The 22,500-nt window shown below is 37.8% G+C and overlaps 1 protein-coding gene and 1 pseudogene across 4 annotated transcripts in view; one reads left to right on the top strand and one right to left on the bottom strand.

The window, feature by feature from the left end:
• The window catches only part of LOC106867498 (uncharacterized), a 49,538-nt gene that overhangs the window by 2,120 nt on the left and 24,918 nt on the right, over nt 1-22,500 (top strand). For 2 of the 4 annotated variants that reach the window (XM_014912382.3, XM_052969971.2), the window contains exon 2: nt 444-541. The gene's annotated coding sequence lies outside the window, so the exon portion shown is untranslated. Of the gene's footprint in view, nt 1-443; nt 542-18,930; nt 19,576-22,500 lie in introns of those variants that run through there. The other 2 variants (XM_089356150.1, XM_089356149.1) reach the window with 2 other exon arrangements.
• Nucleotides 8,012-8,359, bottom strand: LOC106867495 (histone-lysine N-methyltransferase SETMAR pseudogene; annotated as a pseudogene).

Below are 22,500 nucleotides of genomic sequence, written 5' to 3'. Positions count from 1 at the left end.
TAACAATCTTGATATTAGTCACTCATTCTTTATGGCACTTCCTGGTTGTAATTCATGATAATGCCCATCCACGATTCTAGAGTTTGCACCTAATGAGCAATTCAAGAAACGTTGTCATGGTCGCTTTAATTCGTTTTAAACCAGAGTTTTGCTTTCAGTTGTCATATAGGAAACAACCTTTAAAGCTTTTAAAGTCATATAAATTACACCGTACATAAATTACAGTTATTTTCTATAGCCTACTGTACTCTGATGGAACCTTTTAGATAACCATTTCCCTATTTTTTATGATATACTTTTTAACTTCTCTCACATTTCTTTTCGACCGGCTTACCCATGTATTCTTTTGTTTAGCAAATCATTCTAATGCCAACGGTTTTTGTTATCTCATATTTGTTTTAGCAATGACAGTATGTTAATATTTGATACTTTTAATCTTTCAGAAAAACTTCCGGATCGGTTTTCAAAGTCCAGACAAGCTAATTCTCAACTGCTCAGATGGACTCCACACACTGAATCTGTCTTCTCTACAGTTGTCTTTGTAAGTATAATCAATCACTATTGTCTTTCCGCCGATATTCATTCACCTTAACATTCAAAATTACCTGTTTTTTTTTTCTTACCTACCTAGATTGCTCAGATTTTTCGCTCTTTATTTCATTATTACAGCTCGTATCTCAGAAACTACGAATCTTCTGTGTTTATGTTTATTTATAACCTTTGCCATTTAGCCAATATTGGTTTCAAATTTTGGTACAAGAGCAGTAATTTCGAGGGTGAGGGTAAATCGATTGCATCAACCCCAGTGCTCAGCTGGTACTTATTTCATCGACCCCGAAAGGGATAAAGGCAAAGTCGACCTCGGCGGAATTTGAACTTAGTTAAGACGGACGAAATGTCGCTAAGCATTTTGCTCAGCGTTCTAACGAGATTCTGCCAGCTTGCCGTTTTCTATCTAAGGTAATATTAAAACAAATAAAATCAATAATAAACTCTTCAAATATTTGTTACATCCATCTATTTTCTTCACCCACAATTCCTAGACGGGTCGTGGGGCTAGTGTCCGCAGGTACCTCCTCAGAGGGTCTTTTCAGAAACCACCTTCATTACACTGTCGGTCTGAATTCCCATGTGTGACTAACTGACACGGTAGATATTCTCCAACCGTTTCATTCTTGGCTTACCCTTAGGCCTCCTGCCCTTTGGCTCAGCTTGAAGAATCCATTTTGAAATTCTTTCCCGCAACATTCTAGCCACTCGTCTCTAGTTGTGGAGCTGCGACTTCTCAATGCAGAGAAGAAGAAACTTCACACGGAAAGACTCCTTATTAACAAAATTATATTTCATAAGTTATTTCATTAGTTTATTTTAGTACACAGGACCAAATTATTTATAGGCTTTTCCTTCAAGTGATAAACTCGTATAGTTTTCTTTTTTCTACGTCTGATAAGTTTCACTTCCTCAAATTTAATTACAATTTTTTTGTCATTTTTCTCATTCTTTACAACAATTTTCCCGTCTATATTTCCTGAAAGGTGTTGAACTGTCACAACGTACGAGGTCTACTTGTTTCCCTATCTTAACCGAGTGTTTTGATCATCTGTAACAACCATAACTACTTTATAGACAGCGTTCTTCTCTTAATTCCAATATATATTATTCAAGGTTGATGTTCGTTGGAATTCAGCTAAATATTAAAAGTATTAATGACAAGTTATAGGCCGGAAATATTTTTCTTCTCTCATTACTGATGCTACAAACTTTCTTTCTACCGGAAGTTACTAAGTTTAGTTCTGCAGATAGATTTACTCTTAGCCGTTGTATTTTATGTTTGTGCGTGTGTGTGTGTGTGTAAATATATCTATACTATAAAAGGCAAATCTACTCTGTGTGTGTGTATGTTTAAAATTCATACATTTACACAATTCAAAATTTCTTCGATTAAACAATCGCAATTAATATTCTAAATTCCATTTTGTTAGGTCACTGCGTCATTTTTTCACTCCAAAAATTTCGTAATAATGAATAAAATCCATAAAACTACAGCAGTAAAGATTTTCTCCCTAATAAAATCTAATTTCCTCTTTCTAATACAAATCCTTTCAATTCCTACTTCCTCTTACGAACCTTTACGAAAACTTCAACAACAAATACAAAAAGAAAGGAAGGAGAAGAAGAAAAAAACTATTTCAGTATCAAATCACATTTCGATACTGTAATGACAGACAAACGAAGGAGAGGGAGAGTCAAATAAACAGACACACTGACAATCATACGTAAATACACACATATATATGTACCTATGGTTACCAATGACCTCATTCTAATTGGCGGGAATTATAAGTTTACTTTCAATTTCTAACACCGTCATTTACCAGCGAGACATCTTTCTCAAATACGATTAACAAACATTTATTCCCTACAAACTGTGAGTTTTTTTTGAAAATCTTTTCGTAAATCTTGAGATTAACACCCGCATCATTACCTACCTAACCCTAACACTGTAGTGAAAATCGTACGGGTGTTAATCTGAAAATTTAACAATCTTTTTTAAAACACTTTTAATTACTAACATCTTTTTTATTTCGTGTGTGTGTTGCCCATATATATATACACTTAAGACTTAGTTGTGGGTTGGGAGTTTGATCGACAGAGGTCATTATTATTATTATTTTTAATTTTTCACACAACGGCGGCTTCGGGCAGGTGGAGAATAGTCGATTATATTGACCCCTGTGTTCAACTGGTACTTATTTTTTAGACCCCGAAAGGATGAAAGGCAAAGTCAACTTCGGCGGAATTTGAACTCACACACTCATACATACAAATATCTGTCATTCTCTTCCAAATACGATCGACAGTCAAACATTTATTCCTTACAAACTGATTTTTTTAAATATCTTTCTTAAAACGCATTTACTTACTACCATATATAGACACAGAATACACATTAATACACATACATACAAATACCTGTCATTTTTAAAATTTAGTGTGTGTGTGTGTTGCCCATCTTAATATATAATGCTGAAGTTCTGTACTTACTAACATTTTTTTATTTAGTGTGTATGTGTGTGTGTGTTGCCCATATGTATATACACTTAAGACTTAGTTGTGGGTTGGGAGTTTGATCTGCAGAGGTCATTATTATTATTATTATTCAGATTAACACCCGCACGATTTTCACTAGGGTGTTAGGGTTACGGTTTTTGGGTCAGGGTTACGGTTTTAGGGTTACGATGAGGGTTAGTCTTACGGTTACGGTTTTAGGGTTAGGATTATGTAATCGTGCGGGTGTTAATCTGAAAAATCACCGAAATGTGAAAACTACCGGCCCTCCCATCTGTTATAACTTTTGTTGTTCTGTTTAATATGTACATAGATTATACCTCCAAACAAGAGAGCTTGCTGGGGAAAGAAAGCAACCGGTTTAAAAAGACAGCAACAGACTGCAGCAATTCACCACATTCCAGAAGTTACTTTCAACATAATGCAAAACTGTGCATCATCATCTACTGCCCAATCTGATAGAATTCTGGCAAAACTGTGTAGCAACAGATCGCCAACAATTGCTTCATCAGAAATTGCCGTCCTACCTCCTACGAAAAGGAATTACCCTGCTATGTATAATCAAGGCAGCGCAAAAAGTTGCTTTGCACAAGCATTTGTATAGCCAATTAGACGGATGAAATTTACGTACACTTAGTAACGTTACACAAAACAGCCTTCAGACTTTCCATATTAATTTCATCGTCTTTTGAATTATGAACATATTTACATCATAAGGGTTTTTTCATTGTAAGGCTTTCTTTTTTAGATAATTTTCACCTAGCAAGACTTATCGTAGATGACGTAATAACTCACACCCGGACAACGTCGGGTTATACTGCTAGTATATATATATATATATATATATATATATATATATATATATATATATATATATATATATTTCTTTCTTTTACTTGTTTCAGTCATTTGACTGCGGGCCATGCTGGAGTACCGGCTTTAGTTGAGCAAATCGACCCCAGGACTTATTCTTTGTAGGCCTAGTACTTATTCTATCGGTCTCTTTTTCCGAGGCGCTAACTTTCGGGGACGTAAATGCACCAGCATCGGTTGTCAAGCGATGTTGAGGGGACAAACACAGACACACAAACATATATACACACACACACACACACACATACATACATAAATACATACATACATACACATACATACATACATACATACATACATGCAAACATACATACATATACATACATACATACATACATACATATATACATACATATACATACATACATACATATATACATATGCATACAGACAGAATAGACAGACAGACAGACCGATAGATAGATACATACATACATACATACATAGATAGATAGATAGATAGATAGATAGATAGATAGATAGATAGATAGATAGATAGATAGATAGGCAGGCAGGAAGGCAGGCAGGCAGGCAGGCAGGCAGGCAGGTAGGTAGGTAGGTAGGTAGGTAGGTAGGTAGGCAGGTAGGTTGGTAGGTAGGTTGGTAAAGAAACACACTCACTAATTTGAATTCGTAACAAAATATTTTCGATAAATAGTTATCTTTGCCAAGTTTGTATTACATACTCAACATGCATTCAGAATTATTATGTGAAAAGGAATATTTTCGTCCTCTTCTACCTATTGTAACATTTCTGTTCTTTCACCAAAACAGTTTTCATTCCTCTAACCATTTTTTTCTTTTTTGTTAATTCATAATACTGATCTCTATAAGAATACTTATTTGATACGGTTTCAATGTGATTTGGAAGTAAATCTTTTGCTATACAATCCAGCGAGAGAACCTTTATGCATTCGCTCGACTGAGAAAGAAGAAGCCATTGGGCAACATAGTCCTAGTTATCAAAATATGCAAGATAGTCACCGACTAGAACTTCTTGATTAGATCAGCTCGATCAGATTTCACTTGAGGTTAAACACCAACAACTATTGTTATGAGCTACTGAGATAGCTCTAAACTGGCCAAGAATAATACACATTGTCAGGAGAACAAGGAACAAACTATTTGGTTATAGTTCAAGCAAATTACTGTCCCACTTATCCTCTCGCTGGGGAGAATTAGGACGATGTATTTCAAATCCTGATACAAAACACAACAAAGAAGACACTAGAGAACTGAATAAATAAAGTAACAGGGAAAGTCAATCATAATAAAAACTGCTCTCTATATTGAAAGAGGAAGCATTAAAAGTAAAAGAAAATGAAGTCGCTATTTTACTCAGGTCGTGACTCTCCGAGCAAACATTTACAGCCTGTTAGTCATGGCTGGTGCCAGGGTATTCAGCGCCCTAGTTGAGTCATACAATATATTCTCCCTTCTTCCAGTTCTACAATATGCGCTACCTTCTCCCAGTCTTAATCTATGCTTTCCTATTTTCAAAGTCCAACAATGTGCGTCCCCTTCTCCAAGTCCTACATTATGCGGGGGGGGGGGGCCCTATTCCAAGCCCTATATTGTGCGGCACATCCTTCTCCCAGCCCTACTGTAGCTCTACGATCGTATAAATCGCCGAGTAAACCTAGCAAAATTTGAAGCTTTACGCCTAATCATACGACAGATGATAACAGTACATCTGCACCCCCCACCGTCGGCCTTTCACTCTCTATCTATGTAATGTCTTCTACTCTTCTATGTTCTGAGTGAGATCTTCCCTGCTCGCTTTCTGAGATTTCGTGTTTTTAAATGGACTAAGTAATTTTGTTCAAGTTGTTCAGAATTTATGCACCACCCCAGATTTTAGCACCGAAGGCGATCGCCTACTTTACTTAACGCGCTCAGTTGTGGTATTAGATTTCTTTAGTATATATTACACAAGTGTGCAGTCTTGGTAGAAGTGTGTCAAAACAAGGAAGTCATGAGAAGGCTTTGTATTAGAACTTGTACAAAGGTTAGCTAAAGTATCATATTGTTCAAAAAAATTAAACGGCATAAACAGTATTATATGGTTTCTAAAACAACTAAGGGGGGGGGGAGAATTTTAAAACTTTAAATGCTCTGGACGAAGACTACAGAATAAAAATGAAAACTAAGACAGGAAATTAATCTATTATTCAACAGTTTTCAGAATTATGGTTTTCTCTGATGTTTGAAAATTTATGGACCTAGAATCAAACTTCGAAGTCATAGTTATTGACGCAGAAATTTCCTCGAAGAAAAATCTATCTTAGTAAATATCATTAACACCAGATTATTTCTTTATCTCTTTTAATTATTAACTCGTTTCAGTCATTTGACTGCGGCCAAGCTGGGGAACAGCATTGAAGGGTTTTTAGTCGAACAAACTGACACCAGGACTTATTCTTTTAAAGCTTAGTAATTATTCTATCTGTCTCTTTACCGAACCGCTAAGTAAGGAGATATGAACAGACCAGCACTGCTTGTCAAGAGGTGGTGAGGGACAACCACAGACACAAAGATACACACACATGCGCACATATACCCATACACACACACACACACACACACACACTCATATATATTGATATTTTGCTGAAGTAACAGAATGACTGAAAGACCGAGTTTCGTGCTTTGGCACTCATATTTTGAGTTCTATTTTTACTGGTTGTATCAATACACGCACACACACACATTGATATTTAGCAGAAGTAACAGAATGATTGAAAAGCCGAATTTCGAGTGTTGGCACTCGTATTATTCCTGCTTCAACATACTTATATTTGTGTGTGTGTGTGTGTGTGTGTTGATGCAAACATGAAAAACAGAACTCAAAATTTGAGTGCCAAAGCACGAAACTCGGTCTTTCAGTCATCCTGTTACTTTTGCTAAATATCAATATATATATAATATATATATGTGTGTGTATATATATATATATATATATATATATATATGACGGGCTTCTGTCAATTTCCGTCAACCGAATCCATTCACAAAGCTTTAGTTGGCCCGTGGCTATTGCGTAAGACACTTGCGCAAGGTATCACGCAGTGGGACTGAACCTGGAACTATGTAGCTGGGAAGCAAACTTTTTACCACACAGCCACGCCTGCACCTATTAAAAAAAAACCATTGAATTCGATGTTAGTATATCCATATACTTGACACATCTTCATATGTTATTAGGAACATTCAATATCGGTGTGGCTATCTTTTATCATTTACTTGTTTCAGTTACCAGACTTCGGCCATGCTGGGGTATGGCCTTCAGGAATTTCAGTCGAAGTAATTGAACCCAATACTTATTTTCTTTTTAAGTATGGTACCTATTCCCTCGGTCTCTTTTACTGAACTGTTAAGCCACAGAGTCTCACATGCACCAACACCAGTTGTGAGGCGGTGGTGAAGGACAAACATATGCACAGAGATACACACCCATAGATATAAAGACGACGGGCTTCTTTCAGTTTCCGTCAATGAAATCCACTCACAATGCTTTGGTCGACTCGAAGCTGTAGTAGAAGACACTTGCCCAAAGTACCATACTGTAAAACTGAACCCAGAACCATGTGGTTGGGAAGCAAGTTATCAGGTTGGTGCAAAAGTAATGTCCGATTTAAAGATCTAAGAGAGTTTTGGACAGTCGAGTTGTGTGATGACGAGCATTATCGTGATGGAAGATGACACCCTTTCTGTTAACCAAGGATGCTCGCTTTTGGCTCAGAATTGTTTTCAAACGACGAAGTTGCTCACAGTGAAGATTAGCATTAATTGTTTGGTTGTTGTCCAACATTTCATAATGGATTATTCCTTTAATATCCCGCCTTACATTCAACATGATCTTCTTTGGATGAAATCCTGCTCTCGGTTGTTGAACTGGCCGTCCTTCTCGACTGATCCAAGAACAGCGGCGTTTAACATTAGGGTAAAGAATCCACTTCTCATCACCTGTAACAAACCTGTCTAAAAATGTTGCTTGAAAGTGTTGCGAAAGCAATGATTAACAAGCAGCACGCTGTTGTCGATTCTCTGGAGACAGCTCGTGAGGGACTCATTCTCCAGCCACAGAAACCTTTTCAATGTGTTTTAGCTGGCGTACCACGGTTGTATGGACCACACTTAATTGTTCTACAAGTTCCCTAGTGGTAACGGCAGGGTTCTCTGAAACAAGAGCTTCCAAAATATCGGAATCAAGTTTTTTTGGACGACCCTCCTTTGGCTCTTCTTTCAAAGTGAAATCACCACTTCGGAAACGGGAAAACCATCCCCTGCAACTTTCATTCACTACATCATCCCCATAAGTGTTCTGAATAGATCTTGCTGCTGCACTTGCGTTAGCACCTTTATGAAACTCGTAGAGTAAAACATTTCTTATGTGATCTTTAGATGGGACAAACATGGTGGTAAAATTTTCTGAGAAGTTATATATAGGAGTGGCTGTGCACAATTAGACACAGAGATATCTTAAAACTGTTGTTGTTGGCACTCCGTCGCTTACGACGTCGAGGGTTCCAGTTGATCCGATCAACGAAACAGTCTGCTCGTGAAATTAACGTGCAAGTGGCTGAGCACTCCACAGACACGTGTACCCTTAACGTAATTCTCGGGGATATTCAACGTGACGCAGTGTGACAAGGCTGACCCTTTGAATTACAGGCACAACAGAAACGGAAGTAAGAGTGAGAGAAAGTTATGGTGGAAGAGTACAGCAGGGTTCGCCACCATCTCCTGCCGGAGCCTCGTGAAGCTTTAGGCGTTTTCGCTCAATAAACACTCACAACGCCCGGTCTGGGAATCGAAACCGCGATCCTATGACCGCGAGTCCGCTGCCCTAACCACTGGGTCATTGCGCCTCCACATCTTAAAACTATAAGAAGAGGTTAAAAAAATTGATAAATTCGCTCTGAAACATTTTTTTCTAGAAATCGGACATTACTTTTACACCACCTGATCCTTATCACACAGTCGCTCCTGTGCCTACACAATATTTCTATTTCTTTCCCTAACCACTTTCCGCTACTTTTACAGTCATAGTATATCATCTATTTTGCGATCTTTCTTTTTTTCTTATATATATTTCTCTTCTTTTGGTTTTCCTTTCTTTTCTTTTTCTTTTCTGGCACTTGAAAGTAGGCCTGTGGAAATGGTATGTGTAATGTCACAAATCCTCTTTTCTTCTGGTTCTATATGTTTTAGGGTTCATGCAAATGTAACAGAAATTTTTCTAAAAAATCTCTGCTATGATGTAAATACAAACAGCTTCGAAGCCTTAATACTGTCAAATAATATTTATTTACCTAAAGTGTCAAAGTACCAGTTAAACGTATCATAAATATTAATCGTATCCATCTAACTAAAGTTTACTTTACCAGCACCAGCTGCCTATCGCAGCCATCTTTCACCGCAGCCGATAGACACTAATATTATGTTGTTGTTATTATTGATTAGCCCAAAGGACAGCTTTGATTGGTCAGATGTAAGATCAAAGACGTTCTAGCCGTGACTACCCCGATATTTTTCACGAAGTTACTCTACGATAACGTTATTTAATAAATGCAGTAGCGTACGATTTCAGAGAGAGAGGTGGGGGGGAAGAGACAGTTGGCTACTATTTTGAGCAAATCTAGCGACTACAGAATGGCAGTCTCTTTCTTTCTGTCTTTCTTATAGACGTCAGTTGAACTGTTGAGTATATATCATATTTTAGTCTCTCCTTTATTCAATTATTGCTTATTTCAGGTTTCCATGTTTGTCATCCTAATTTTGCTATCGTGTCCCATATCTCTCCTTTCAACCATTCTTCTTCTTGTCTCTATTCTCTCACACTCTATCACTGCTATTTCCTCCTCATCTTTACCATATTCCTTATTTCTATTTTGAATCGCTTCTTTCCCCTTTGTATTCTATTATTACTACAGTTTTTTTTTCTTCGTTTTTTAAAAGAAGGTATGTGGTAGAATCGTTAGAATGTTGGACAAAATACGTTGCGATATCTGTTCTAACTCTGGGTTCAAACACACCCAGATCAGCTTTGCTCTTCGCCCTTTTGAAATCATTAAAGTACTAGAGTCGATGTAATTCATTGTTTCCTGATTTGAGGCCCTGTACTACCTGTATTAAGAAAGTCCCCATTATCATTCATTTCAGACATATTTCCTTCATCTTTCTTTTCCTTTATTCTTGTTGTTTTAAATTCATCCTTCTATCATCCACCTCACAGTCTGAACCAAAGAGGAAGTTTCTATGAGAGCGTTCGACTGTTACAGGTAACAACCAAATCAGTCACCACTATTTTAAAATATTCCCCAACGTTAGAATTTCCTTTTTCTCGTGACAAGCCAACATCCAAAGCTTAAAACGTGGTACCACAGCTTAAATTGAATTTATTTAGCTTTATATAGCTTTCTTGTGTTTCTGTGTCTATAAATGAATTGGAAAAAAAAATACTATAAAGCTCGAATATTATTCGTCATTATTACTTTTAACCCTTTCTGTTCAGTTTGTATTTCAAAATTAATATAAAACTTTTTCAAATATTTACTATCCGTTTATTAGTTCCAGTCGTTGGACTGAGACTCCATTACTCATTCTTTTACTGTCTGGTGTGAAGGCGCAATGGCCCAGTGGTCAGGGCAGCGGACTCGCGGTCATAAGATCGCGGTTTCGACTCCCAGACCGGGCGTTGTGAGTGTTTATTGAGCGAAAACACCTAAAGCTCCACGAGGCTCCGGCAGGGGATGGTAGCGAACCCTGCTGTACTCTTTCACCACAACTTTCTCTCACTCTTACTTCCTGTTTCTGCTGGGCCTGTAATTCAAAGGGTCAGCCTTGTCACACTGTGTCACGCTGAATATCCCCGAGAACTACGTTAAGGGTACACGTGTCTGTGGAGTGCTCAGCCACTTGCACGTTAATTTCACGAGCAGGCCGTTCCGTTGATCGGATCAACTGGAACCTTCGACGTCGTAAGCGACGGAGTGCCAACAACTGTCTGGTACTTATTCTATCGGTATATTTCGCCAAGCTGTTAAACTAAGGCTACGAACCAGCGATGATTTTCAAGTGGTGTGTATGGGGGGGGGGGGAGACAAAGGCACACACACATACACACACATATACACACACATATACGACGGGTTTCCACACACTTTGCATCTACCAGATTCACGTACAAATTATTGGCTACAGTAGAAGACGCTCCCTCAAGGTGCCGCACATTAAAACTAAACTCGAAACCACCTGGTTGTGAATCGAACCTCTTAACCGCACAACCATGCCTATGCCTAATTAGAGGTTCATTACCAAATTAATATTTCAGAAGTTCTTTCATTTGTTTATTCAAGCACTAGAAGTAAAGTATTCGCACCCATTTCTTTCGAGTGATTAATTCGTCTCTTTTTTTCCGGCAGAAAGTTTCCTTTCTCTAAATTCAATTAGAAAACTTCTAACCATTTCCTTGATTCCTTACAGCGAACTTCCCATCTATATTTCCTGAAAATTACTGAACTGATTCAATTCACGCGGCGTACCTATTTCTCCTTTGGTGACATATATACTATACAAGAGTTTGAAGAAACCGTCAGTTTATTGAGGGGCACAGTATATCGTCAATATCAAAAGTACTCTAGTATTTCTTAAATATATGTACACATAAAATAACCTACGCTCACAAGTCAACCATATGTTTAAAAAAGCATTGTTACGGTTATTTTATCAACTTTTATTTTGTTAAGGTAGCTTTCTTCAAACTTTTGATTTGGGTGAACTTTGTATCATTTTAACCAATTCAGTTTAACTAAATCAATTGAAAGAACGAGATCTTGTAAAGTTCATGAAATGGAGCCTCCTTTGTTACGAAAACTCTATAAAAGCCAACATTAGTCAAGGACACTCTTCCGGTCTTTAGTTTTATGAATCGACTTAGTTCTATTAAAATAATGTGTCTATTCATTTGGACAAAACGTTCAACAATAAAAGATAAATATATGTAGATGTGACAACTGAAACTAAGCTAAGTATAAACATATGAAATAATTCACAACGATTACATTTTCTTTCCTGTCAAACATATTAAAATGCAGATTGTACAGGAAATATAAGTGCCATTCAAAGTGTTAATTGTCGGAACTTCTTATTTGTGACGAGAATATATATTTCTAGGATTTTTTTTTCCTGTGATGTGTAAATTACTTTAGAGTTTATCCGGTAATTTGGATAATTTTAATGAGATAGTTCAAATCGATGAATCGTGTTTCTAACATGGACCAAAATATCACAGATGAAGTACTACATCCTAAAAACATTGAATTTTGTCTTTTACTCGCATTCATTGGAATATGAGAAATAGTGGAACAATGTAACGGTGGCATTTCATTGCTAATAATTGAAACAAAGAAGGCAGCGAGCTGGCAGAGTGGTTAGCACGCCGGGCGAAATGCTTAGCGGTATTTCGTCTGTCTTTACGTTCTGAGTTCAAATTCCGCCGAGGTCGACTTTGCCTTTCATCCTTTCGGGGTCGATAAATTAAATACCAGTTGCGTACTGGAGTTGATCTAATCGACTGACCCCCTCCCCAAAAATTTCGGGCCGTGTGCCTAGAGTAGAAAAGAATAATTGAAACAAAGATGTACGAACGAAGAAGAAGAAGTATACTTCGGCCGTGATTGATGAACCAGGTTTAATGAAATAATAATGAACCACACCTGCGCCAGACCACCAAACACACCATCAGCTTCTTTTGAAGAACTTTGCTCTTTGGACTGTGTTTTGGTGGCTCGTCTTTGTTCAACCATTGCGCTGAACGTTTACGGTTGTTGTATTGGATCCATTTCTCATCACATGCTACAATTCGATTAAAAAATCATTCATTCATTTTTGTGACGAGAAAGTAGCACAATTCAGGGCTTCCAAACGTTGCTGTTTCTGATTTTCATTGAGTTCATGTGGAACCCACTTATCCAACTTTTTCACTTTACCGATTTGAACTAGGTGAGTCAATATTGTTTGCTTGCTAACACCAAACAACAACGATAATTCAGGGGCATTTTGAGATAAATCTAACTCGACGGTGGCTTTCCGTTTGTCATTATCCACCTTTGTTTCTGGTCGACCACGTTGCTCATTTGTGAGGTCAAAGTTACCAGAACGAAATTTTGTAAGCCGATTTGATACTTTCTGCTGTGTAATAACATTAGAATGAAATACTCCATTAAATATTCCGAGCTGTCTGTGATGCTGTATTTCCAAGAAAGAACTCACATTTCAAAACTGCACTAATTTCTGACATCCATCTTTACATAAAAATGGCAAAAATGATTAATAAATACTTTATAAAGCGCAAATGAATATTGTCAAAATTTAATAATGCCGCAAAATTAGCAGCTGTCAAAGTTTACCATATACGTCACTACAAATTTCATACTTGACGACCTAACAGATGACGGAGTTGATGTTAGCATTCACCACCTCTACTTGTCTATTCAAAATTAGCTTTCTGTCAGCCCATTTCTGAGTGAGGCTGGCCACGCTATTCGTTACTTCGTTCCAGTTCTTGTCCAAATTAGACCCCAGCAATCTAAACAGTCCTCCCGTCCAGCGCCCTTCGACGATGCCAGACATCGTAGGCCCGATGTCAGTCATCATGGGCCCGATGCCGAGTGGGTCTACAGGTTAATTTTCGCTCCTAATTACTCCTTTAGAGAGGAGCCAATCACCTCGATGTGATTAATAATATTAAGGTGACGTCGTCTGCGCAAGCCGACGTGGATCTTTTGTGTTCTGGGCCACCAGGATGCCCCTCGGCGTCTCTGATTTTCACTGTAGTGACTCTAGATTTAACACCAACAGAAGGAAGTGTTGAGAGTAGATAACCTTGGCGAAGTGAGCACATTATACTAAACGGTTCTAATAGGTGGTCATTCATGCTGACCATTGAGCAGATGTTGTTGTGCATTTTAGCGATACCTGCCCTTAAGTAAGGGGCCGAAAGCGGCTGCTGATTCTCAACCACGTCGAAAGCTTCGTTTGCCAAGCTCATTACCAACATACTTTACGATGTATTGTATGAGGTGGAGGTTGACGTGGCTTTATCTGTGTAGGGGGGTACATGCCTACGCCTCACAAATCAGACCATGGACTAAAAGTGCCAATCTCTTCACTAACATAATCATGGTCATAATCATAAACTCTGCATTATGGTAGAAAATTATTATGTTTCCCGTTGTTTACGTTCTTTCTTAGCAGTGTCACCATTCCTCGGTTCACAGAACTGGAGATTACCTCTTCGTGTTGCCGCTTATGGTAGGTACCTGTCAAGAGGTCTCCAGAACAGTCTGGCATGTAAAAGTAAAGCTCGTAGGGCAAACCATGAAAACCAGACAATTTGCTTGCCGTGCAGCCAGTCATTGCTTTCTATATTTTCTGTTATCAGCTTTTTGCAACCCGCCACTTCTCTTGCCAAGGACTGCGACAAGCCGTCCCAAACAGTCAAGAGAAGTATTACTGGAAAGGCGCATACTTCTGCTCGCGTTCAAGTAAAACGCAACCAACATGGTCCGTCATAGTCCGAATTGTAGCTTTGTTTTTATGTTGTGCTTCTTCCACTTGGGCCCATTCAGCTTTCGTCCCTTGGTGTCTTGGAGTATGCGCCTTAGCTCTAACAACGCACCCTTCGCGCTTTGCGTTGAAGAGTTGTCCATGGGCCAATCTCACTGCTAGCTCGTCAGTTGCTATGTCTTTCCCAAGTGTCTCTTGTAAATTTCTAACTAGGTGTCCCTTTAATAATTTTTCTCTATCGCTATTTCCTTATTGAACTTTATTGATCTTACTTTAACCAACAGCAAATGCTGGTTCGCTCTTTTCAGGATGGACTACCATTTACTGTTGACAGTTGGCCTCGCCAATGCCCGCTTAAATAATTCAGCCTCTGTAAGTTTGGTGCGCTGAAAGCTACGCGTTCAGCTTCCAGTAAGCGGGTCCCTGACCATGGATCTTCTCTAGGTCGACTTTATATATCACAAAATTGCTGTCTGTGCAGCCGACTATTGTATAATGTGGACAACGCATGCTATCCCTACCTACTGGTCTACAGAACACTCTAGATACGCTTTGGATGACCCGGTGTGTTTTATCTTTATCCACACTGGCACATTCGAGCGATCCATTCGGTACCTGTCAGACAGCTGAACACGTCTGAGCAGGTTTGTGAGGTTTTTGCGTCATCCTCTTCAATTGGTAAGCCCCACATACTCTAAGTGTATATCCAAGATACCGTTCCAATCTCTTACTCGAGCAAGATGTTCCTAGGAAACACACCAGACGCCTAAAGAAATCTGGTCATTCACTTATCGTTGAACTGTAGACGAGCTATCTTCTGTTCCAAAAAGACGGTCCATATTGCGAGATCCAGATCTTTCCGAAACGACACAGTAACTCTGAATTCGCGGCCGACTTAGCAACAAGAAAATCTGGTATCCACCGAAAATGGGCTCTAAAGCTTGTGGATCGGAAATTCCGATCTTGCTGATGATTAGCACATTTATTTCTTGTAACTTGAGGTCGTTGAGCAGGTGGCTCCACTTCCGAAGCAACCCGAGGCCGAGTGCTTTCATATTGTCTATTCTTTATAATGCCATGTTTGACAGGAAGAGGAAATAAAGAAAGACCTACAACTAACATGAGGAACAGGTGGTCCGTTCCTCTTGTCAGATGTAGGTGTTTCACATGCAGTTCACTGTTAATTCTTTTACTGATATTCCTCCAGAAGTCTCCTATCTCGTTGGGTTTTTTTTTCTATATCGCCTTGTGTATGCTTTGAGTTTTATATGTGTTAGTGTGCAGCTTCTGCCGACGCCATCACCAAAGAAGCAACAACATCCGAAGCAAAAAGTTTGAAAAGAACCGTAGTAGCAGCACCAGTGTTAACAAGCGGATACACCTACAGCAGTGATAGGAACTACAACACGAAAAGTAGCAACCGCGGTGGTAGCGATAACAGCGACGGCGATAGCTGTCGCAAACGTTGGAAGTAACAGCAACAAAACGGACTCCATACAGCATTTAAGTCTCATTGTGCGCCACAACATCTACCGAACAGTAAAGAAACAAATGAAAGTAATATGAGATTTGGCAGAGAACTCTCGAACAAGTACTACAGCTGCTCCATCTGAACCAAAGTGTGGCTGGACTGACCTACTTAATATAGAGACTTGGAAAAGAAATACTCATCATACCAACAGAAAGTGATGCATGCGTACACATCCTACAAGCTAGATATCATCAGTAACATTTATAGGAGTAGATAAGTACATTACATCTCACTGAGAAGGTTGTTGATTTCCTATCCAAGGACAAGAGATGGTTATGATGTATCTGATCAAAAAAAGAGCTCAGAATACCTCTAAACCTCCCCGCTGCGATAGAAAGTGTCGATTGTGTCACACTATTTTGGAAGATATTACTTATATCATCAATAGTTGTCCAAAGTGTCCGCAAGCTACTACCTTCTAACGAGACATAATATTGTCGCTAAAACAGTCTACAATGCTATACACAAGAAAGATTGTGTATCTGTAGATACACCATAATAATAAAATCGCTAGACTTTTAAAAATATAAAATACTGGCGGGAATTCCAACAAAAATAGCCATCGCGTGTAAGAATTTCCAGATATTGGAAAGAAACAAATATCGTGCACCTTTGTAGAGATCAATTGCTCCTCGTGTGCGATTGTCTCTTCAAAAATTGGGAAAACAGAGAACTGATAAGAAGCCTACCGCATTAGTAATCCAAGCAATAAATTTTGATTTGCCCCTATTATCATAGATGCGAGAGCTACTCAACATAGAAACCTAAAAACGCTCTTGTTCTTCAAAAGAAAAAGAGAAAAATGATTTGCATTCTCCAGATACAATCGATCAGAACAGTGAAAACTTGTAAAGCATTTCAGGTATTCTCTATTTGAGAATGGTTGAACATATGTAGTCACGCACACACACACACACATTTCAAACTTAGAATATCCTTCAGACAATGTAACCTTCAGATAATTAAGGTATCTGATGTATAACTAGCTGGGCACCCTTCATTAAGCAATAATAACATCAGAGGATCGGCTAGCTAGGAGACATGTGTCGCCTGGATTTTACCTGCTGCACACTCTCAATTTGGATTTTTTTTTTCGCATTCATAGCAACTCGAGTTGCTAACCGTGAACTATAAACATTTTTGCAGCTTATAGAACTTCAATATAAGAAAAGCCAACAACCTTCGACGCCAATAAATCATTAATGTTCCTGAACGTTGTTTTATTGCAAACTTATATCCTTCTGCTTAGAGTATCGGGCTCATAATCATAACTTAGTTGGCTCGATTCCCGGACCGGGCTGTGTGTTGTATTTCTCAGCAATACTTTATTTTACACTATTCCAGTTCACTCCAGTTCCCTCAGCTGTAAAAATGAGTTGCGACGTCACTGGTGCCAAGCTGTCATTATATATATATATATATATATATATATATATATATATAAAATTTAAACAAGAGTGAAAAAACTATAGAAGACTTGTGTTACATGGTTAAAGTATATATTTGAATTTAAATTGTTATGTCAGAAAAATGTTATACAATTTTGGGTATATAAACATTGTATTTGGAGGAATAACCGGTTTCGTGTTGTCTTTTCAAATTTCTCTACTTGTAGATACAAGTAGAGAAATTTGAAAAGACAACACGAAACATGGTGGTGTACTGGACAGAATTAGCATAGAAATCCTGTCTAGACACCCCGGTGACGCATCATTGCGACAAATACAGGAGTCGGTCCTCATAACTGAAACGCAACCAATTTTAAACACCAAATACACGTAGATGAGGGCCTTACAATTGCCCATGGTTGCATGTGTTGTTCACACATATGATGCGGAATATGAACGTAAATAAATTAATTAAAAAGTCTCTATCTGATCTGATATAAACGAAATTGTTACAAACACACATATGCACGCACATACTTACATATAAGCACGAACACATAAGTGCGTGCACACATACGAGCTTGCACACACTCACATGCTCATACCAAACAGTTTCGAAACAACGCCAAAACAACGCCAGATCATATATTCAAAATAAATGGCAGTGGAGAGACAAGTTACTGAAGAGATTGCAAGAGTGCAATGAAATAATTTAACAAAAAACTATATAAATTAATAAAGGACTGAACCAGTGCGTGTGTTTATTACCGGCATAATGCCTCTCCCAAGGTTTAATTGTATGTATATATATATATATATATATATATATATATATATATTCTTTTACTTGTTTCAATTATTGGACTGCAGCCATACTCGGGCACCGCCTTGAAGGATTTTAGTCGAAGAAACCAAACACAGAACTTATTTTTTTAAAGCCTGGTACTGACTCTGTCAGTCTCTCATGTCGAACAGCTAAGTAACGGAGTTATAAACTAGTCAGCAATGGGCCTTTTTTCAGTTTCTGTCTACCAAATCCACTTACAAAGCTTTTTGTTGGCCCGGATTTATAGTTGGCGACACTTGCCCATGATGCCACGCTAGATTGAAACTGAAATCATGTAGTTGAGAAGCAAACTTCTTATCACATATCCATGCTTGCATCTATCCGTTTATCTCTCTCTCTATCTATCTATCTTATGCGCGCGCGCGCGTGTATGTGTGCAGTTCATATTGTGACAATTGTCATTAATGATGGCTGGAAGTATATCATATCAAAGCTACAGTAATAAAATAGATATTCTAATCAGATGCAAATTCCGCACAAAGATAAACAAAAAAGAAATCCCAAAACATCAATGCGACTGCAACCTTAAGACCTAAAATAAGACAATCCTTGAAGACATTAGCATCCTTTTCTAAGATAATGGATAATTGAATAGAGTAATACAAAAACAGAGTGTCATAAGCTATTGTTTTATATCCTGTTTATGTCGGCCATGCCTATCCCAGATCAAGAAAAGCTTTCATAGTGCATAAGTATGTTGAACAATTGACTAATTTAGTATAAAATTTAGCTTAAGTGGAAATGAGTAGATGAAAATCTTTAGTGTGTTTGTGTATGTGTCTGTGTGTCTATGTGCCTGAGTGAGTCTGTATTTTCGTTTGCTTTTTATTTGTTAATATTCAATCCACAAGCGAGTATTCAGTTGAACTGTGCAGTTAAATATAACCTCCTAAAACTAAGTTGCAGAGACACAGTAGTCAAATAAGATATCTACCTATCTCTCTTTCTATTACACACCCCGCTCTCTCTCTCTCTCACTGTCTTTATCTATCTATCTATCTATCTCTTGCTATATATATATATATATATATATATATATATATATATATATATATATATAATTAAACTGTCATTACACCAGTAGTGTCTATTCTACGGTGACAAAAGCTAATGAAACCTGTCCGCATCCATCGAAAAACTCTTCTATTCAAATATTTTACTGCATCACTGATACAAGCCATTGGTCCATCCCGCCTCTTCCGAGTGATCTAACTGTTTGTAAAACACAAGAACAGTAAAGAACAGACGGAAAAGAACACGCAACCCACATTTTTACAGGCAACTTATTTGGTAAGGTACCTATCTACCTATCTTTCTAACAGTTTGTCTATTTATCTGTCTGTCTGCTAGATTGTCTGTCTGTCTATCTACATATGTTGCTGTGTGTATGTGCGTGCGCATGTGTGTATGTATATATATATATATATATATATATATATATATATATATATATATAAAGATATATATATATATATATATACACTCACACACATACAAAAATATAAACATCTACATACATACATATATACATACAGACACACACATACACACACACACACACACACATATATAAATTAAAAAAGATATAAATGCACAAACAAACGGAAAATAGACACAGGTCACCAAAACCCCATCAGTCTTCGACCAGGGGGTCAAACGTAATGTTGCGTCTTCTTACATATATGTATATATACATGTGTGTGTGTGCATGTATACATATTCTGTTTGTCTATCTGTATGTATGTATGTGTGTGTGTATGTATGTTTGTATGTATGTATTGTACGTGTTCAGTCGTCACTTCAAATAACGCAGTTAAACTGTTCTTAATCTTGTGTTGTTTTTTGTTTATTATTTTTATTGATTATGATGCTACAAATAGATTGTGTGTGTGTGTGTGTATAACTAGTGATTATTTACATAGCTATATAATAGAATCCCCGATCAGAGTTTCGTAAATTCTCAAATGTAGGGAAAGGTTGAGACACAGTAAAGAGTATTATTATATGCCACGGAGAATTACTGGGGAGATTAGAATGTAGAAAAAACGAGGATAATTAAGTTGGCAAATTCAAATTGCAGCTACTAATTTAGAGTGTAACTCGGTATATTTGGCCCTCCAACTGAGATAATAAAAACAAACGCTGCTGGTGTGTACTTTTTTCTTTCAGTCTGGATTTCATTTTAATCCCACGAGAGAGAGAGAGAGAGAGAGAGAGAGAGAGAGAGAGAGAGAGAGAGAGAGAGAGAGAGAGGTGGGGGATAGAGAGAGACAGACAATGTGCGTATCATGCGTGTGTGCATTCGTTTGTATGACTGAATGTGGGTGTACGCGTCTAATACATACATGTGTGTGTGTGTGTGTGTGTGTGTGTGTCTATATAAGCGCAGGAGTGGCTGAGTGGTAAATAGCTTGCTTCCCAACCACATGGTTCCGGGTTCAGTCCCACTTTGGGCAAGTGTCTTCTACTTATAGCCTCGTGCTGACCAAAGCCTTGTGAGCGGATTTGGTGGACGTAAATATGTTTGTATGTATTTGCGTGTCTGTTTGGTCCCCCCACCATCGCTTGACAACCGTAACCAAGCGGTTTGGCAAAAGGGCCTGATAGTATAAGTACCAGGCATAAAAAAAAGAATAAGTCCTGGGGTCGATTTCTTCGAATAAAGGTGGTACTCCATCATGGCCGCAGTCAGATGACTGGAACAAGTAAAAAAGTAAAACAATAAAACGATAGGAGAATATATACATACACTTATGCATATAGATATACATATCTGTCTATATATATATGTATCAATCTATACATAAATACATATATATATATATATATATATATATATATATATATATATATATATATATATCAATTAAATTTATCTGTCTATACATACATATGGACATATTAACACACATACATAGATATTCGTCAAAAGTCGTATGTGTGCACCACAAGGTTCATCATAATTAACCCTAGTAAGGTATTAATCATCCTCATCATCATCATCATCGTCATCATTATCATCATCGTCTTCTTCTTCTTCTTCTTCTTCTTCTTCTTCTTCTTCTTCTTCTTCTTCTTCTTAGGTACACTAACGAACAATTAATACTCATTTCATTTCTTTATGTTCATGCACACGTACATACATACATTTATACGTAACAATATACTCAGACATGCAGGAAGTAAATAGACACCTCTAATTTTCACAATCTTTTATTTAATACGCAAAGCGAACAACTGAAATGTAATCGATAGGTAGGACTACACACTTTAGTATTTAGTTGACATTCCATTTGCAGTTTTTAATTCAGAAACTCTTTTTGGCATTGAACTGATGAGCTTTATGATTGTCTCTTGTGGAATTTCTGCCCACTTTTCACGCAACAATCGAAACAATTCATCTTTAGATTTAGGTTTCTGTCGAGTTTTTTCGTATAGCTCTATCTAGTATGCTCCAAAGATTTTCAATTGGGTTCATGTTAGGAGATTGGCTCGTCCAGGAAGCTTTTTGATCCCATTTTCTGTCAGCCATTATTGATTCCTTTTCACTGAGTGGCATGGAGCCCCATTTTCCATGAAACTAAACTCATTTTTCGTTATGTTATCGTGTGAATACATCGGAAGTAGTCCTTGCTTAAGTATTTCGATGTATTTTTCAGAGTTTATGGTTCCAACACATTCGATCAGCTCAGAACGATCATTGCTGGTGACAGCTCCCCATACCATTACAGAGATACCGCCATGTTTCACAGTTGGTTGGAGTCGTTTCAAATCAAATTCTTGATTGGGAAGCCTCCACATTCAAACACGTCCACTGTCTGATAATAATGCAAATCTGGATTCTGAGAAAATCACTCTATCCCAAAATGAACTGGATTTTTCTGACATCTCCTTAGCCCATTTCTTTCTTTTCATGATATTAATTGGTTGAAGGAGAGGTTTTCTTCTTGCTGCTCGTCCATAATACCCAAGCTTATGCATATATGTAACACACGTTCTTGGACTAACTTCTAGCTGTTTTGTAATGTCAGAAGCCTTCGATCGGGGTTGGTTTTCCACAATCCTCTTCAAACAGCGAAACTTCTTTTCCGAGGGCCCAGGTCGGCCAGGATGAGAATCTGTTGATTCTTTTCCTTGGCTTTTGAATTGCACTATAATTCTATTAACAATAGCAAGAGGAATTTGAAGATTTTCGGCAAATTTTCGTTGGCTAAGACCAG

The sequence above is a fragment of the Octopus bimaculoides genome, chromosome 8 (assembly GCF_046866305.1).
Source record: "Octopus bimaculoides isolate indiv1 chromosome 8, ASM4686630v1, whole genome shotgun sequence".
Taxonomy (NCBI): Eukaryota; Metazoa; Mollusca; class Cephalopoda; order Octopoda; family Octopodidae; genus Octopus; species Octopus bimaculoides.
This window is presented reverse-complemented; position numbering and strand designations above follow the sequence as displayed.